This window comes from Callospermophilus lateralis, chromosome 16 (assembly GCF_048772815.1).
Source record: "Callospermophilus lateralis isolate mCalLat2 chromosome 16, mCalLat2.hap1, whole genome shotgun sequence".
NCBI lineage: Eukaryota > Metazoa > Chordata > Mammalia > Rodentia > Sciuridae > Callospermophilus > Callospermophilus lateralis.
In genome coordinates this window covers 42,986,766-43,008,154 of record NC_135320.1, presented here as the reverse complement: position 1 = coordinate 43,008,154, position 21,389 = coordinate 42,986,766, and positions in this window count along the sequence as shown.

The window sequence follows — 21,389 nt, the reverse complement described above, 5'->3', positions numbered from 1 at the left end:
ACATACAGGAACATGAGCACACACACACACACAGGATAGGGAGAATGAGCAGTCGAGTTGGTGCTGGGAAAACGTAGTGTTGAGCATCTGTCTTAGACTTGTCTTATTGATAGTTGAGTATTAATTGTCTAGTATCTTCTTTTTCATGTAAGGCTTTATGAACTTTTAAAATAACAAAAAGAAATTAGCAGTGTTATGTAACATTCAGATGTTAATATGATCAGCATATGTGTACCTTTTTTGGTAAAGAATTTTGTCACTTTCCCATCTTTAGCTCATCTTATTATCCATGAATTTTCAAAGTTTGTGTGAAATGAGTTATAATAGTAGTAAATAATTACCTGCAACTTTAACATCCATTTAAATCAATAGATCATTATTTTGGATTTTAAAGACTATGTATAAATATTTCATCAAGATACTGAATATATTTCTAATACCTTAAATTTAATAATTCTGTATTTTTAAATCATCTTGGTAAAAACTGGGGTTTCAATTTGTAAGACATTGGGAAGTAAGCAAAAGCAAGTAGAGAAACAGAGAAATATAATTTTTGTTTCTAAAAAAATTTTACCAATAATATGAAGACGTATGTCTTTTTATAAGACAACATAGGCGGGTACACCACTACAGATTAAAAACATCGAAGAACATTTGTTATTAGCATGGTTTTTGAAATTGTTTGAATAAATTGCATACAGTTGTCTGTATGAGGAAAAATAAAATTTCCTCTTCTATTTTCACCTGAAAATTAGATTCTCATATCATTCTGAACATAAAATGAATTGTTATTAATTTTTCTTGCTTTAGAAAATTATGTTATTTTTTGTAAATCAACAAAAAAACAGGAGCCAAGGAAGATTAGTGCTAAATAAGTAAGCCAGTTATCTTACATTAAGTTTGTATTTTAATTAGTTTCCATTTAGTAGATGTTTCAAGCTATAAAAACTTTTTCTCCATGTAATTACATTCAGCTTTGTTTTTACAGAAATTTAAGTGCACCTTTCTCCTTAGTGTTTCCCTAGTTACAAATGTTATCAAACCATTGCCCTTTAAGCAACCACTGAAAAATTGGCAACACTCCAACCTAATTTTGAACGTTTTAATTATTTTCTAATAATGTGAACAGAGCTACTATTTCTGAATTAAAGGGAATATAGGTTCTATATCTAAAATGTGCTTTAGTGAGGCATCTAAACCTGGAGTCAAGGGAACTGAGAGCAAAAACTTGCCACAAGCAACAGAAACTGAAGCAACAAAATCAGGATTTTCTAGGAGGGGAGAACTCATCTCCAATTTGCTTGTTATTAACACACCCAAGATATAATACATTTCCAAACATTCTCTGGATTTCTATCTGATTGCTCCCACCTTTTATATTGATTTAATTCCTACTCTCAAGAGAAAGCGTTTTCTCAGCCATCATTGTTATTACCCATCATGATTTTGAAATTTTATAAACAATTTCATTTTATAAGCAATGGTATTGCTACAGGTTGTAAAGAAAGGCAAAATTAAATGAGATCAAGATAGCAATCATGACAATAATATAAGGACACAATCTAAGTTCCATTACTCCTAGGGTAGAGTAACATCAGTTACTAAAGATATAGAATTTACTATTTTTGTCTAAAATAAAATCACGTTTCAGAGTAATATATACTTCTCCCAAATAGTCATTCTTGTAAAATAAAAAGACAAGATAGAATTTTAAACACCTTTAAAGCTTGAAATAATACCCCCGTTTTAAAAAATATTTTGGAATGATCACTACCAGTGTTAATTATAATTTTAACATCACTGTTAAAAATGGATGTACATGAAATTTTTTTAGTTTTTACCAAGAAATGCCATTTAATATTAGTAATCAGATACTCTACTCATTTTGAAATGTTTTTATTATTGCTTTATAGTTATATATAATAGTGGGGCTCATTTTGACATAATCATATATTCATGGAATATAATTTGCTCCACTTCAGTCCCCAGTACTTCCTCTTTCCATCCCCCTATTCCCTTTCCTCTATTCTATTGATATATAGACTTTAAATTAGTGCTTTAGAGATAAATATAAATGTGAAATTCACTGTGATATATTCATGCATGTACACAGCAAAATGCAGTCGATTTCATTCTACACTTCCTCTCTTTTCCCCTCTCCCCCTCCCTCAATTCCCTTTCTCTGCTCCACTGATCTCCCTTCTGGTTTCATGGGATTTCTCCTTCCCCCATTCTTTCCTTATTTTGATCTAGCTTCTGCAGTGTTTTTAAAAGTTGGAACTGCGTTAGTTGAATATAATTAAACTATAAATAAACATACCTAAACTGAATGTTAAGAGAAAATGCAGTTTCTTAAAATGAAATGATGTCAGAAAAACAAAGATTATAAATGAGGAGATTGATATTATTCCTAAAAACAAAGCAATATAATTGAGTTTGAAAATTGCCAGAATAAAGATAATTCTCATTTCTGATGTGAGAGTGGAAGAGACCAAGGAAAGGAGTACTTGTTTCATTTGTTTGAATGGTAAGTAGTCTTAGTCCTCCTTGAGACCGCCATCAAAATGTAGTTATTTGATTGTAGCACAGGAAAATGAAACAATGATTTTACTATTAGAAAATGTGACTATATTAAATATATTCAAATAAAATCATAACCAAAAAAATATGTTCCAGAAAAAAAAAATAACTTTCATATAAGCATGGTGACTGGTTCCAGTTTTTCTATGAATATTTTCTTGCTTCTTGCTCATTCCCTTTTACTATCTGCTAGAACTCGCTATCAGGAAACTGGCAGAAGTAGCCATTTTTTTTCTATACAGTTAACATTTTAATTGTGTATAAAGGATAAATAAGACTTAAATAGAAAGATTAGGGGATAGAGTAGTTGAATGGAGATCAGAAAAAACATCATGAGAAAATGTATTAATTGAATCAAGACAACATTCTGTGAAAGTAAACAAAAAGTAAATTCTAAAGGTAGAAAATAAAACCATGTGGAGAGGTTGACATTTTTTAAGATGAAAATTTAAGTAGAAAAAACTGAAACATTAAGGTATTCTCTTCACTAAATATAATTACTGTGAATAGCCAAAGAATGCCATCATTAGATTTATTGACAGGTACATAAACATATTCTACATTTATTTTGACTTATAACTGTTACTAGGTAATCCCAAAATTTCTTAATTAACATTCAAAATTCATAGACCATTAAGATTAAAGTTGAAAAACTATTGTAATTTTACTTTTATATTATGTTAACAAATCTTTGACTTCAAATAAATACTTCATAGGTATTGTAAGGAACTGGAGATGAATTTGCATTCTAGCTCTTCCATTTGCTAGCTAATTGTTTTGAGACCATTATGTAACATTTGTGAGATTCTGTGTCCTTTATCTGTATAATTATAATAATATCACACTTTGTAATGCTTCCAAGTTCCCAACATTCTTGCTTAGGCACAAAAGCAGAATTCCCATGAAGCTAATTAAGTTAAGAACTTCAAAGGAATCTTTCTCTAAAATTACTCCCACAAAAAGTGTTCACAAATTATATATTTTTGTAAAATTTTTGTAAGTAGAATAACTTGTATTTTTTCATAATAAGAATTCTTAAATTTATGTTTCAGTTTGAGAATTAATATGGTTTTTATTGCAGTCTTATTATATCAATATGTTTCCTATTTTGCTAATCTGTGTTATTTATGTTTTCTGAGTATGAAATGCTATCTTGTTATGGTGGTGGTATGTTCAATGGTTTTGTGTCTTCCTATTTTGCAGGGGGTTGGATACCCTGTCATATCATGTCTAATTCTTGGACATTTGAGTTATCTTTTCTGTGATTTTCTTGTTCAGAACCTCTGAATCTTTTCTCCTTTGAGTGTCAGCATTAGAGTTGATAAAATCTTGGTGCAAATTATCCATTTATGATAGTTACATTATCTTTTATAATCTAAGAGTTATGATTTATCTTTATGGAATCAAATGTATTGATTTTGAAAACTAAACTATCTTTTTCTTACTGTTTTACATGTGTTATTTATGTTTTCTGTGTAGAAATCTTTTTTAGGTTTGTGCATTTATAATATTCTTCCAATATTGGACTTATTTCTTCATCATTTCTTTTTTCTTTTGATATATTATCAATAGACATTTTAATACTGATAGATAAGAAGTGTATATATTTATGGTACATGTGGTTTTGAGATATGAGTGAATATGGTGGGTGGTAATTCTCCGTAGTATTTTTACACACCTGAAATAAACCTTTATTTTAAATTTTATTTTCAAGAATGGATGGGAAACCACTCTGGGAGATGGAGCCAGTGCTTTCCTTTGGTGCAGAGGGATGATGTGCTTTCTGTCCAGGATAATAATAAATGTCTTCTTCTGGATAAAAGGTTGGTTACATGTGTTGGGGGGGGCCTTCTTAGAAGATCAGAAGCTTTCTTACTTGGGTATCCATTCTTGTAATGCATCCTACTGCTTATACATACTTCGTTCTATGAGACACATTGTTCTGCAGAACTGGGTAGCAGAGAATTGCTACAGTGATATTTTTCTATTGCTATGGTAGTAACTAATAAACTGTCTTCCCTCTTTGACCCAGAAGCTTCTTGCCTACTGAGAGTTCTATTCACTTCTATTTTTAGTATTTTGAGACCTGGTTGTTTGATATATTCATATTTGAAATAAATAATTTGAGTTGATTGATTCTGTTATTTTTTAAATGACTTTTTATCTCTTGCAATTTTTTTCATCTTTTTTTTCTGTTTAGATATAACACCATATAGTTGACTTTTTAATCAAGCACAATCATTTTATTTATTTTTATATTAGTATATTAATACTGTTGACTTTGAATACAATCAATTTTTTATTTAACTAATGATGTTACTTTTTTGCCTGTTTTTCTTTTATTTTATCAAATTTTAAATTATGTCTTTATTTTACAAATACAGAATAAAAATGGCTATCTTTTGACTGGTACATTGAGTAGAATACCTCATTAAGTTAAATCTGCCATTTTACTTTCTGCTTTTTTATATTTCATTTTATTCTTTTATGCATTTTTTGAAAAATTTGATCATTTTGATATTAATCTTTTCATCTATAATATTTTAAAAATAACATTTGGGTGTTTACATGAAAAATTACTATAAGTGATTTAATGAAATCCATTTAACTTAGTTCTTTTAACACTCTCAACAATACAAGAACTTCAAAATGCTTTAATTTTTTGTTGCTTTCTTTTTAATTCTATGGTGGTCAGTTATTTTAATTATTCACAATTTTTAAATGCATACAAGACATTAATATTATTGTTAAATATGCTCTGTTAATTTAGATCTACCAAAAGATTAAATATTTGTCATTATTCCTTTCTAATTTCCAGTCTTCTACATAAGATCATTTTCCCTCTACCTTAAGTATTCCTGAAACATCTTTGTTAGTATTAATCCTTTAGTGACAAATTCCCCTAATTTTTATACATCTGAAAAGACCTTTATTTTATCTTCATTTATGCAGTACATTTTCACTGGGAACAGCATCCTATGCCCATGCCTTGTAACAGTTGAAAATTAAATTGTATTTTCTATTTCCAAAATTTCTGTAGAAAAATCAGCTCTTGGTTCTGTGTTTTTACTTGTTGATAATTGGTACATTTATTCATTCCTACTTGCTTTTAAGATTTTCTTTTTATTTTTGGTGTGCCTATGGTTTACATAGGAGTTTTCTTTTTACTCATTTTGCTTGAGTCTTATTGTACTTTTTGAATCCGTGTTTAATGTGTTTATCATTTGTGGAAGATCATCTGCTATTTTCTTTCTTGTGTGGCTGACACATTTTTTTTCTTTTTTTGTACTTTCCTTGTGAGACTCCATGTTACAGGTCACATTAAGTATGGTGTAACACATCTTGTATGCCTCTTCTGTGCCTCAGTGTATTTTCCATTGATTCCACCCCCATCACAGCCTCTAAGGAACCATCTTCAATTTCATTAATCTTTTTATTTTTTAAAAAAAAAACTTTAGAGAGAGGGAAAATATTCTGTGAAATCTGTTACTAAACTAATAATTCACTGACTTGTTTGATTTAGTTAATACTTCTGTTCGTATTTTTTAAATGAAAGTATTCTTTGCTGAATTTCTATGTTTTAGGCATTATAGTCAACATATTAGTTACTCTTATTATTAAGGATGCATCTGGTATTTCAATATCTGGACTGCTCTGGGTTTGTTTTTATTATCAGTTTTCTTTCTTTTTCCAATTTATTCTTAGTTCTCTGTTGAGTCTTTCCTAGGACACCACTGAAAAACCAGAGTACTTAATAAGGATGTCCTCCTTAGAACCCTGAGCTCCTCTTTTTGTCTTATGCAAGTGTGATAATGCCTGTTCTGCTCAGCTTGTGAGCAATTGCTAAGGCAAAGGCAGATATTTGATTTGGATTAGAAATAATCAGTCTTGGCATATCTGCTATCTCTTTGTACACTTATACCTGAAATCTGTAAAAAGTATAACCACATTCTAAAAGAGAAAAAGAGAACAATGAGTTATGCTTGAAACTTGGATTAGCTTTCCTTCAAAGATACAGTTTTAGGAATGTTGTCTTAGGTTTGGCATGATTCTATTAATTATACATTTTATTTCTATTATTATCATCATAACTCCAACATGCAAAACCACTATTGCTTGTAAAATGTTTTAACAACAATCTTATAGGGGGTAATACAAATGTAAAAATGGGGAAAAATCTGGAACAGTCTATATTACTACCTCAACTCATACAGATTTTTTTAAAAGAATAAATTTGCTTTTGACCTAGTTCTTAATAAAGTGAAAATTGCCTCTTGCTGCTCTGTGCACTTTACTGGAAAGATACTCAAATATTCAAAACACAGCATTGTTTCCTTGGTTCCCAAACAGGAAGTAATGTGATAGACCCATATAATGTTAAAGATAAAATCAGAAAACATAAAGCATATTTTTAAAATTTCTCTTTTAATACAGAATATGCAACTGTATTTACACAAACCATCTCCTGCAGAAGTTTTCCTTAAACTATATGATAAGGATTTGCCAGAAGTAATATTTATGGTATTTCTATTCTCCAACCATAGGAAACTACTTTAGATGCTCAATAAATACCTGCTGAAATAATAAATGACAAATGGACACAGAGTATTGAATGTCAGCCACCAATGTCTAAGACTACATTATTATTGAAATGAAAGTCAAAATAATTAACCATCACATATTGTAATTTCTAGTGGCTGACTGTATCTTGGTCAATACGCTTATAAGTCAATGATTAAATATCAGTGTAACAACAAACTCTTATAGAAAGTTTTAGTATCCAATAGTGAGCAAGACCATGTTATTCATGAATACTGATAGAGTGAAAATATTAAATAAGACCTTCCATTGTATTAATTAGCAAAACAGATTTGAGATTATAGACCACTAACATGCAGTATTAATGAAACATTGGCATGATCTGAAACACTTCTTCAGGCAATACCTCAGGCTCAAAAGCAGTGGCTGGAGTGTCAGCACTGTGTATCAAGAGCGGATTCATTCCAAAGTGGATAGACACCAAAGTACACTTTTCTTTGACTTTCTGTTCATAGAGTAGCCTTATTAGTCTTTGATAATTTTACAAAAAAAAAAAAAAAAAGCCGACACAATAGTTATGATACCTTTGCAAACTTAGAAAGCTATCTGCCATAGTTAACAATACACCTTATCTATGTGCCATATGTACTGCTGCGACCTGTAGTACCATATGAGGAATTATGTTTTCTCTGGACAGAGGTTGCTTCTCAAAAGTATTCTGCCTGCATATTTAACAGTGCATAGTGGTAGACTTAGGTTCTGATTCCAGCCCAACTATGCACTAGCTATGTGAATTCACAAAGCTCAGAAAGGAAGTATATGATCTTTCTTGTCAAAATTTTAAATTTCCAGTTTCTCTTTTCAGTACAGACTATGAATGTGCACTCATATTGCCTTATTTTTATGATAGCACAAATATTTTTCACGGGCATGTGTTTGTATTCCTTTTAGATTGGCCAGTGATCACTATAGAACTCTAGTAACACTGAATTAATGAATGAAAAATGGACATGGAGTATTGAATGCTAGCCATTGATGTCTGAGACTACATTATTATTGAAAGGAAAGTCAAAATAGTTAACCACCACATAGTGTTATTTCCAGTGGCTGTCTTTATCTTAGTCAATATTTTTATAGTTAAAGACTAAATGTCAATGCAATTTTATGTACCTAAATATCTGCAGATTCCTAAATAATTCCTCAGGGGTTATGTTTTGTTCTGTCAATGCTGAAACATGTCCTTGTTCTCATTCTACCCTATAATATTGCAGTTTATCAGATTTCTTATTTTTTTCTAACTTTAAGAAAAATTTATGGGCTGTGATCAGGGACGAGACATTGAGAGATCAGAGGAAACACAAATGCTGCTATTTAACAATGCTTTAGTAATAATTCCTTAAATCTTGTCAGCATTTGGGAAAATTTTAAAACCATTATTTGTACTGTACAAAATGTGGTAAATTAAGAACAAATAACAATGAATATATTTAGATATACTCATAGCAGTTAGCATTGTAGTGTATAATTATTGGGAAAAATGATATAAACTATGAAGTAAATTGCTGTGTTACTTATAAGAAAGTCACAGTTTTGGTTACATTCAAATATTGAGAAATCATCAGTAATAATGTTAATGCAAATGTAGGATAGAAATGAAATATCAGATACTTTCATTTCATTTACAAATAAATTTCTTTCTTTTTCTCCCAGTTATCTTCTGGGCCTGAGGCATAGCTATGAGCAGCATTATAATTGTGGGAAATAGTAATGCTAATGCATTTTTTTCTTGATTTTATGAGGACAGTAAGGAGGAAAGGAAGTGATCATTTTTAAAACATTGATTTGAATAATTTTAAAACTTTTAAATTGCTTTCTAATTAAAAAATCAAGCTATAGATTAGTCTGTTAATCCAATAAAATTAAATTATAATGGAAAATAAGGTTTCTGTTATTATTGATAATCTTATCTCACTGATATTAATCTAACTCACATGACCATTTCATGACAGCATTCACATAAACTTCAAGGCTTAGCAATTGATATTGATCATGGAAAGGCCAATTTAGCTACAGTGATTTGTACTGACTAGTAAAATAGTTGAAATCCTGTACTAGTCATGAATCTGATCAATTTTGCCTCTCTTCAGGCATAAAAAAAGATGAGCTTTTCAGTATTTTTGAAATAATAGGAAGCCAATGACATCTTGATATTTTGGAGTAAAAATAAATAAAATTTAATAATACTATTTAAGTCTTGTTTTAGTCATCAATTTTCACCTTATTCCACATCACTTTATTTTTATAAATCACAGCTTCTAGCATACAGAGATATTGCAAGTATCAGTCTAGCATCTCATGAAGATCCCCCCATGAGCCAAAATTCCAGATTCCTATTTGGAAAATATTAATGAAAAATATCTTCTTGATGTATATGTGCACATGCATGTTTCTTTCTGGTATTACATGGAAGAAGAAAAGAACTTCCACATAGCAATCGTGGTAGTGTTGTTGGTAGAGCTCTCAAGAACTGAATCTGGACTAGCGATCATTATTCTGCTCTGTCCATGCCAGGAGGTCTTGGAGCTCAGATAGAGTTCTACAGGAAATAAGGAAGGTGACAGAATTATTTAGGAATGAGGTAGATATGAATGTTAATTAAGCCAGAGGAATCTTAGACTAAGATCCCATGTGACTTCAAGATACCATCTGATCAGTATGATTAGAAGTACAAAATATCATCAGTTCTGTAGCATTTTTATATCATATTGAAATCTTGGTAATTTCACATTTGCTTTTCCTTCCAGTTTCTCAGTGTTGTTTAACTGACAACTTTTGGAAGCAGTAAAGTGGTGGTAGAAGTTAGCTGTGAAATACAAAGAGCTCCACAGCCATTCTCAAGGAAAGGGGAGCTCTGAGACACAGGGAAATACCAAAATTGAAGTTTTGAGGAATGAAGCAAGGAAACCATCCATCTTGAGAGCAAGGAAACCATCTATTTCTAACCAAAACACATCCAACAAGCCTAGAAAGAAAAGACACGGGACATATCAAGATAAAAATACACACAAAACTAATGAATCATCAGGGAAACTGCAAAATGAAAAGGGAACAAATCACAACCTCAAAACAAATTTCCAGATACAAGATGCTATAGATGATTAGGTGGAGCACTTGGAAGTCATGCACTCCTTCCTTTCAGGGGACAGCATTCTGTTTTTTTTTGTTTTTTTTTTTTTTTAATTTCTTATAACTTTATTTATTTACTTATTTGCTTTTATTTGGTGCCACAGGATCGAACCCAGGGCCTTGCACATGCGAAGCAAGTGCTCTACCACTGAGCTATAACCCTGGGCCTGCATTCTGGTTTTTCAGGAAAGGAATTAGGGAAAGTTTGGTGTGTTCCATCAACACTCACTGATTTGAAAGGATTAGTGAAGGATGCAAAAGTGGCCACAGAATAAATGGACTATGTCAAACCTGGAGTTCCTTCTCACACCATGGAAAAGCAGAATTTACCAGTTCAGGAGGCCTCTAAGGTAAAACATGAGATGGTTTATTGCCATTTTTCCTCTAAAGCATGTTCCTAAAAGCAGCAAGGTTTTACTTCAAGATAGAATATTACTGTCTAGTCCAGAGGAGTGGGGTCTGGAGACAAGAGCTCACCACCAACAGGATAATCTACTTATTCTGGGAGAAATCAATGAAGCTGAATTCAATCTCACCAATGACAATTTTAGTTTATGGACTTATTTATTATAGCTATTATTATTTGCAGATATCATGATCATGTGCATTTAAAATACAGGAATATAAGATATGGAAATTAATGAATATTTCTTGGTTGAGGTTAAAGGCAAAATAAAAGCATAATTATAAAGAATTTAAAAAATTTTCACCAATAATAGCATAGAAATATACATATAAGATATTGTGTTGTTTTATAGTAATTGTAAAGATAGATCTTGAAATATCTTTTAATAATAATTTGCATGAAAAGAAAGTATATACATTTCTTCCAAGGAAGAAGAAAAGAATAAATATAAATATGTTTTATTTGCCAGTTATACATATTGTAACTGGCAAATAAAACATATTCTAAACTGGGTTTTGTGGCACATGCCTGTGATTCCAGCAATTTGGGAGGCTAAGGCAGGAGGATACATATGTCTATTATCTCCTAAACAAGAGATATATATTGCTAAATATAAATTAAACTTTCGGATAATTTGGTTTGGGAATATAGATCAGATCTCTTGCCAAATATGTGTAAAGTCCTCAGAGGAGAGAGAGAGAGCAAAAAGAGAATTTTAAATTACCTTAATTTGACAAAAAATCAAATTGTTTTCATTTTTGTACTATACAATTATTTGAGACATCATCTACAAAATAAAATATATCAAAATGCCTACAAAGTTTAATACAAAAAATAGTAGAGGAGAATTGACCTTGTTAAATTTTGAGGCATTTAAAACATTTATTTTACACAAGTCAGCCAGATGAAAAGTAGACTCATAAATAAAACTAAGTATAGAAAAGACTTGAATATATTTGAAATCTTAGGAAATAGGAGTTTTTCAGGATAGTGAGATGTTGAGAAATAAGTCAATAAATTTCACCTAGATAAGTGATTTGCCATATGTAAGTTAAAAAGTTATACCCTTTTCCTGTGTCACATGGAATATTCCCAGATAATGTCAAAGATATAATTTTTTAAAAATAAATATTTTCTATAATTGTGGTTGAAAAATAAGATACAAAACTCAGAACAGAAGAAATTTTTATTATCTTTTCATTCTAAACCATTCCCTTCCATAATCTTTAGCTTTACCAAGAATGACAGCAATAATCTTTCTATGGAACTTAATAAAATCTAATAATTAAAAGACAGATTCCTATCTCTTATATGTAAAGATTTCTTAAAATGTAAAAAAAAAATAAAAGCACATGTTCAATCTCATTTTTAAAAAACAAAATATTGCTTTATAGTAGATGTGGAAGTATTCAAAACATTGACACAGCAGTGATATTGAAAAGAAACTTATATTTTTTAAATGCCATACAAGATAGCCATTATGCTTATGTGGTTATTGAGATTTTGACATGTGAGAGTTGTGACTAAATAACTAAATTTTAATATTGTTTAATTTTTATTAATTAAAAGTTAAATGTGAACAGTACTCTATAGCTATTTCTACTTTACTGAACAGGGCAATTTTAATGTTTGTAATATCAGATTTTCAGTAAGAGTTAAACATACTATTGTTCAAGACATTTGGCCATGTGCCCCAAATTTTCTAAGTATATTCTGGTCTGAATCTTTCACAAGTAAATTTTTATTGTATGAAAATAGAATGGAAAGTACAAAAGCTTATATACTAGAATGATTGATTATTGGGTTGGAAAAATTGGAGGTCATATAAACATCCAAAGTAGAGAAAACTTTAAATTGATCTGGTTCAACCAAGTCATAGTGATGTCCACATAACATAATTTCCATGTTTTTTTTTTTTTCTGTCCTGAGTCATTGTCCTCCAGTTTTGATACACCAGGATGCAGTGACTAAGGGGCAATGCCCAGAAAAGTCATGTTATCCTTTATTTTATTCTGGAAACCACTCTGCTATTATTCATAACTCCTAAATGAATTCTTCTTCTGAATGAAAGCCAATCATAAATATGACTAAGTGATTATGATCTAAGTAATAACTAAAATTTGTAAGCTTTTATGTACACAATAAAGCAGTGAAATTCTGAATTTCATCATATCATGACATTAGACAGAAATTTTTATTTCTTTTCTGCCACTGAGTTCTAAATTCATTAAGAGTTTCTTAATTACATTCCCCATCATTAGAGTACATGTAGTAGTCACACAATATGTGTTGAGTTGCATAAATAAATTACATATTCCCTTAGAGACTGCTTGTGTTTCAATGATCACCTAATTTCATGGGTAAACATTTCTATACATCTGACCAATTACTTACTCAAATCTTATATGATATGAGTATATGTGGTCATTGGACATTTGATGTTGGAATTGTGACTCATAGGTATGAAAAGGGAGTGATATATTTAAACATTTATTAAAACATTAAATGAATTAAATCAATGCCTTATTCTAAATCTTGGCTTATATATCTTCTTAATTATCATGAACCATGCTTCGCCTTATGTTTATGAGAATAACAATAATTTTAAGAACATGCATTGCTCAAAAGTAAATATATAAGACAAAGAGAATGTAGGCTTCATTAACATTGCAAAATTTTATAATCTATTCTGATAATTTACCAGTAATTGCTTGTACAGTTTTATTGGTTAAGCTATACATCAGTCTATCAAAAAATTTCACTTGATGTTTTACTTGTGGGTTGCACATCCTTAAAACAGAAAAAAAGTATCTCTTACAAAATTCTTATGTCTTTGGAAATATTTTTAAAAAACCCCCTATTTTTAAATTAGTTTAAAAACTAATTTTTAAATAAGTTTTAAATGTTTTACTTGCCTTTCTTACCTGCTGATATTTTAATAACACTAATATTTGTAACCACATTGAAGTCATCAGAAAAATATGCCTTTTTTCAGAGGGAAAAACAGACAAAACAAAGACAAAATTAAAATGTAAGAAACATGAAGAAAGAAATCAGGCAAATCATTTTAGAACAGCTGCCACAGAAGGTTGAATGGAGCTCCCTCAGAGGGAGATTTAGACCGTTCATTTCATCTCCTCTTTTATTTTCTTTATATGTTTTCAACAACAGATGGATTAGGACTAGCTGTGTCCCCATGCATGAATGTTTTATATAGGAATGTGATGCTCATTTTGGCGTGGTACAACTGAGCCTGCCAGGTGTTCTTTAAAGTGACTTTTAAGTTTGACTTTTAAGTTGTCATGTTCTTGCCTATAATCGGAATCTGGGGTTATAAAAGGAAAAAAATCACTTTCCCTTGAAATTCAGTCTTGCCCTTGAACTCACTGTCTAAAGACTTATAGTTACCAGAATGTTGGCCTTGCTTCCCCACTCCCTTAAAAATTTAAAGAATTTAACTCTTAAAAGTATCAGGGAACCAGTATTGCCTCTTCACAAAACTGAAGTTGCTGGGGGAACTAACTAGCCAGCATTGTGTCTTCTTTCTAAATGTACAGTTTCATAGTCACCAATGTAGTAACAATTTGATATTTCCAAAATAGATGTCCTTTTAAGTATTTCCCTTCCTAGAGCCTTTTATTTTTTATTTTTACCTTCATTTTGTTTATTTATTTATTTTTGTATGTGGTGCTGAGGATGGAACCCAGTGCCTTACATGTTCCAGGTAAGCGCTGTATTGCTAAGCCACAACCCCAGTCTCCTAGTGCTTTTTATAACACTGTTTTTATTGATTATTTTGGAGGTCAATGGTGGTATTGTTTTTTTCTGTTTGTGACTGAGATTCACATTGTTTTTTATATTGTTTTCCTAATAAATTTATATCTAATTTGTTCCAAATAATTATCTTAGCTCCCACTTTTAAAAGGTTGTTATCTGAAAAAACAAAAACAAAAAGCAAAACAGCTTTATTTTTGACTTTCAGAACTCAGAAATTTTTCAGAACTTGGAAGGAGCACAGTGGAACTGTAGCTTAAATAAGTCAAATGGAGTTTAATCTGAGAATCTCTTGCCCAGGTATAGTAGAGTCTTCATGATAAAACCCAAACACCTGGGAAGTCATTCCATATGGTCCTTCACTATCTGTTGTGGAACTCAGTTATTGACAACTTACATGGTCACAAGTATTTTCAGCTGCACTCTATATTAAATGTTATCTTTAGCTTATATTAAAAGGTTTACACATATAAACAGTCAACTGCTAAATCTTTTATTTTGCTTCCCTGTTATGCTTTTGCCTGGATAGTTTTAACTTTTGTATTTAGGCATCTCTAGTAGTGTGCATATTGTGGCATATACATCCTAAGGTGATTTCCAGAAAATCCTATCCTTGAATATGATTGAAAACTGCAACTTGCTTCTACCCAACAGAACATACCAGTGGCAGTGGAGAGCCAGTTCCTTGATATCATTGCTTTATATGACAGAGACTGTGATGCCCTTGATTGTGTTTCATTGTACAAGACTCTGTGAGCCCACCACTGGGAGATACATTCTCCTAATGACCTTGAGTGGGCACATCATCTCAGGGAACACAGTGAGTGTCTTTCCAACCTGATAGAGGCTTCTATCTGACACTAAGAAGCAGGTACTTCAGTCATAGGATCAAAAGGAAATGAATTCTGGCACTAACCTAAATATGCTTGGAAGCAGATTGTTGTGTAGTCATCCTCCCAGTGAAAAGATAGTCAAAATGATACCTCAGCCTTGCAAGACGTGAGAAGAATTCAGCCAGATCTTGTTCAGATCTCACAAGTCTGGGAATTAATGTTTGTGTTTTATTAAGGTAGCTAAGTCTCTGGAAATTTCTTGTACAATGAGACAAAACTAATAAAAAAATTACACCATTTTCCAGATGACACTGAGCATATTTCACTAGGTTTTTCAATACTTTGACATTTTTATTGGAATCATATGTAAGATACAAGTTATTTTTACATAAGTATTGGGGATTTTTCTTAAATCCTAAACTACATTTTTTTGATTATAGTGATTTCTTTAGTAAAAAAAAAATTTAGTTGATCAGATGATTATGTCATCTTTTCATATTAATGTATTGAAATTATTTATTAGATTAATAATATTAAATAAATACATCATTCTTACATAGAGTGCAAAAAGTCATATTGTGTCACTCTTAAAATATATGACCAAAGTCAGTTAACTCATATTTCACTTTATTATTTTTGCATTTAATTGGAAAATATCATTAGTAAATACTATTGTTTTTCTTAACTTGGCCAGTTTTAGTATCTATTGAACTAAATTACTGGGTTTTTTAAAAAATATTAAAGCACAACTATTGTAACATAAGAATTAACTTCTTTTAACATTTGATTTAATTGTAAAAGGTTACCTTACAACATCTAATCCCATTGCTTTTCTTTCAGAAAATTTAACATTCTTTGTTTATTTAACTCTTGTTTTTATATCTGATCAGATTTGATTAATTACAATTTGTTATGGTTTGAATGTGATGTGTCTCCCAAAAGCTCATGTGTGAGACAATTCAAGAAAGGTTAGAGGAAAAATAATTGGGTTATGATAGCCTTAACCCAATCAGTGAATTAATCCCCTTGATGAGTTTAATTCAGCTGGAGGAGATGGGGTATGGGGGTATGTCTTTAGGGAATATACTTTTTTATCTGGTGAGTGGATTCTCTCTGCCACTGATCATCATGTGAGCTACTTCCCTTGGCCATGATGTTCTGCCTCAGTTAAAGCCCCAAGGCATGTAGGCAACTGTCCTATGGACTGAGACCTCTGAAACTGTGAATCCCCAAATAAACTTCCTCCTCTGTGTGGTTCTGGTCAGATCTTTTAGTCACAGCAGCAAAAAGCTGACTAAAATTATAGAAAAATGTTTACTTAATGGAGAGTGTCAACTATATTAGAATAGATATAAATTGCAATCCTTTTTTTTATTTGAAAACTTCTCCATATTTGAGAATATGTTGACTGATTTATTTATATTTCATATATTTTGGCTTTCTTCTTTTTTCATTTAAATACATTGTCTAAGTTTTTTCTTTCTTTGAGTGTGTGAGCATATGTATTTAAAAAGCAGATTGCTTGAACTGTATTTAACCTTTTCTATTTATTTCCTGTCTTTAAATTTATGCATATTAATAGTTTCTCTCTCTTTTGCATGTTTATAATGATTAATACGTGCTTTTTTTTTTTTTTTTTTGGTAGTGGCAATTAGATCAAGGGGCTCTTCACCTCTGAGTTGCACCCCCAGCATCCCCAGTCCTTTTTTAAAAAAATTATTTTAGTTTAAATTTTTATGATGAGACAGGGCCTTGCTAAGTTGCTAAGGCTAGCCTTGAACTTGCAATCCTCCTGACTCAGCCTCCATAGTCACTGGGATTACAGATATGTGCTACCACATGAAGCCTGATTAATTACATATTTGATTGCTACCTAAAGAATGCTTATAACCTTGAATTAATAGAAACATAATGAATTTTTAGCTAACTTTAATTAATCTCAAATTTTATTGCATTGGATTTTATTTGTTGTAATTTGCAGACTGTAGCTGACAATGTTAAATGTGCATTCATGCAGATTTACTTTAATTGACTGACTTTGGGATGTGATGAACCATTTCTTCTGACTACAAAACCATATTTTTTTTCTTTTTAGAGATCTTTGTTTCTATTTGAATTTTAGCTATACCTTTCTTCCAATTGTCTGACATTTTGGCACGTTAATTAATTGTTTTCTGATTCTCTAGTACCCTTTCTTTCAAATGAATCTTATTTAGTCCTGTGTTTGTATTTTTGTAATCTTTCCTTTGGTTCCTATAAGAATGACTTCAAGTGGCACTTCGCACAAAAACCACATTTTTTTTTTTATTTATTTGATTTTTCCTCTCATATTATTTATGATATTCTCTATCACTACTACCATTAAGTATTGGTGACTAGTTTATTCCCACTTCTCATAGTGATAGATCAGCTGGTTAGAACAGACTCTCCTGTGGAGATTAAAGCCCCCCAAAGAACTTCCAAGTCACTAAGGACAAGGACATGGAGTAATTGGAAGCACCAGAGAAAATACCAAGGAATAGGATCAACTCTTTTCTTCCTGTAAGTTGCTGATTTTGGAACAAATGACTAAGAGCAGATGTTTTGATTGACAAATAGATCTGCACAGAGAAGAATATGGGCTTAGTGTCAGTCAAGTAGGACAAACCCTGGCAAAAAAACAAAAATAAACAAACAAACAAAACAACCAAAAACAAAAACAAAAACAAAAACAAAACAAGACTTTCTGTTGGTAGCTTAAAAACCAAACAAATGAGAGTGAATATTAAATAGATCATCATTCAAAAGAACTGAAACTCAACTTTATATTATCTCAATCCCTGACAGAATTAAGAGACTATGCGTTTGATAAAGCCCTAAGAAATGTTAAGAGCAGCATTATTTTTAGTAGCCCAATTCATTGCTTAGAGGTAAATATGAAATAGTTAATAATCAAAAGTCATTATGCCAATATCATCTAAAAGCAAAGAGTGCAATACGATTTCTATATTGCCAAAAAATAAAGGCTTAAAATGAGACCTAACTTCTAGTCTCCATTTTGTATTGAGAATTTAAGGATAACTCTTATTTTGGGCATCATTAGACCCTACAGGAATATTGTTTCATCTACCACTGATCATAAGACCCTTCCTAGCTGTTTTTATTTGCTTCAATTTCTTTGTATTTGGCATGGGGGAGGCTTAGTCTATCTTTGAACAAGTCTGTCTTTACAATCATAATTCTCTTGTTTTTTTCTTGTTTTACATTAAATGGCAAGAGTTCTAAATCCAAATGGCTTGGACTCAAATCTCAGATCTAATACTTACTAGTTGTTTGACCTTAGACATAATATATAAGATTACTGTTTCAATTTCTTCATCTGAAAACTGAGGATGATCATCAAATTTACCACATAAAGTTGCTGCAAGGTTTGAAACAGATATATGTGTAATGTGTTTAAAGTTATACCTCATATATACTGTCATTTGTGTGTTAGTCATTAATAATAATAACTAATATTGTTATTTAACTATTAGTCTGTTAGTCTATTCCCTTTGATCAGAGGTGTCTTAGCCATTTTATATTGCTCTTAGATTCCCCCTGATCCAGTTTCCTTTGTAGTTTCCACTATAAATCTGTTCCTTCTTTTCATTCTTATTATAATGTGAATGGGTGAAAAATACACATGTCTCTCTGTCATATTTTTCTCCTCAGCTTTTCATTAGGTACTTAGTGTGGAGCATAAGAACAGTTTGAATGTGGAAAGAAAATATACAGAAATAATTTTTCCTATAATGAAAATCAGTAGTTTTACTTTACACTATAATGGATGAAGTTTTTAACTAATCTGTGGAATGTGATTAAACTTCCTTATAAATCACAGATAGCATAACACAGATAGAAATCCTAAGTTCTAGTGTTCTACAGCACAGAGGGATGATACAGTTCACAGTAGCTATCATCTATTTTATAAAGATCTAGAACAGCTTGAAGGATCCAGAAATAAAGAAATGATATGGAGATGGAAATATTAGTTATTTTGATTTGATCAGTACATCTTATATTCATGTATTGAAATACCACACCATACTCCATAAATATGTGTACAGTTACTACATGTTAATCGTATGTAAATACATACAATATGCATAATTTTTTTGGAATGAGGTCCATGAATTTCAGCGTGTGCTGGAGAAGTTCTCACACAGTGCCAGTCCGGTCCCTCCTAACAACTCCTTTTTCACTATATTTCCAAAAATCATACATCCATCTTTGGTGGCCTGAGCAGTATCCACCTGGTTAATTGGGACAATGTGCTATTGTCCTGGTGATGATTAAACAACATTCCTTTCCCATCTCAAAACTGTCTGAGCTTGGATGATAATGATTTGTTCACACTAGTCAAAGTGAAATCTCCAACTCATTGTCTTCTAAGTCCAATAAAATCTAGTTGGAAGGAGAAACAGTATTTCATTACTTTCTTATTGCTACTTGGCTTTTTTTTTTTTTTTTTTTAATTTGTTTCTTTCTCCTTCCCAGAACTTTTGAGTCAGTGTCATTTCCCTATCTTACTGCAACTCTGTCTGCATACTCTGAAGAGAGTTCCTCCTTATGATCTAGCAGGAGACAGCAGCATTGCAAATGTAGTATTACAGGTATATACACATTTTTAAATAAATTCTCAAATATTTACAATATTTCTCTGTGATTAGGATACTGTTTAACTTTTACTATATTCTTACTCTTAAAAACATTTTCTCTTGGATCTGATATCTTCAATAAAGATGCATGTATAGAAATTTTGAGAATTAGAATTTTTATCGGCAGGATATAGTTTGTTTGCTACAAAACATATTTGAAAAAATAAATTTTAACAATGATCTGAATCACACATTAGTTGACTTACATTCATCATACTAGGGCCAATTTTGAAATTTTGTGATATCACCATAGAGAATATGAGAAATATATCTTTTCTAGCTGAGAAATGACAGAAGTCAGTAATCATTAAAATAGAAGACACTATGGTGTCAGTAAGAAACAGGTCAGAAGTTCCCTTAATAAAGAAAATATATTTTATAGTACATTATTTCAATATTTAAAAATAAGTGGGGAATAGTGTTATAAAAGGAGATTGAAGCAATGCCACTGATAGAGATGTAAAAGATTTACAATGTTGAAAAATTAAAAAAAATTAAAACTTGTATTAAGAATAAAGAATGGAAAACACATCTGATTTTGTAGCCAATGATTTTGTTGAACATTTGTAGAATTGATTTTAGGGAAAAGATGACTTTTTATTCCTACCTTGTAGCTTGAAATGACTTCATCACTAAGCCATGTGATGAAAGTACTTTCATAAGATGCATTCAAAAATAGCAGCTCTTACAAAAATATAAGAACCAGTAATGGAGAATGTAGTACACAACACAGCTGTCCCAGTTCTCATTTCTGGCTCTCACAGAGATATGGAATATATGCTTTCTATCTCCCAAATAATGATCAGTGTGCATTTAAGATTTAGGCACCAATTGAAGGTAGTATAACAAAGTGAGGAAATCAAACACTTACAATATTGAAATAAAAGAATATATAAGTGACTATTTTAGATCAGTAATAGTTAGCATTTAGTTAAATAGCATTTAACAAATACAGTATCTTCTACCTAGTTACTGATTCCAACTAGACAAGACTCAAAACGACAGAAGGAGGCAGAATCTATATTTGAACCTAAAATATACAGCCCAGGAGAACATCCTGTCAAATATAAGATGACAGATAATTTCTCTTCCACCAAGTGAATGTAGTAATGAGTTTAAATCTGACTGAAATAGGGCCATATCCCAAAATAGTTATAAAATCTGTAGCAAGAAATGGGGGCAGCAACAATATCTTATACCTGCTATTTAACAGAAAACTGGATCTACAATGTTATACTAATGAACTGCTAAACCTCTTTTTATTTCTAAAGTATAATTTTATAAGTGTATATTTTATAGATTTATGTTCTACCTAAAACATAATAATTCTTTTTTTTTTTTAAAGAAGGAGAGAGGCAGAGAGAGGGAGAGAGGCAGAGAGAGAATTTTTTT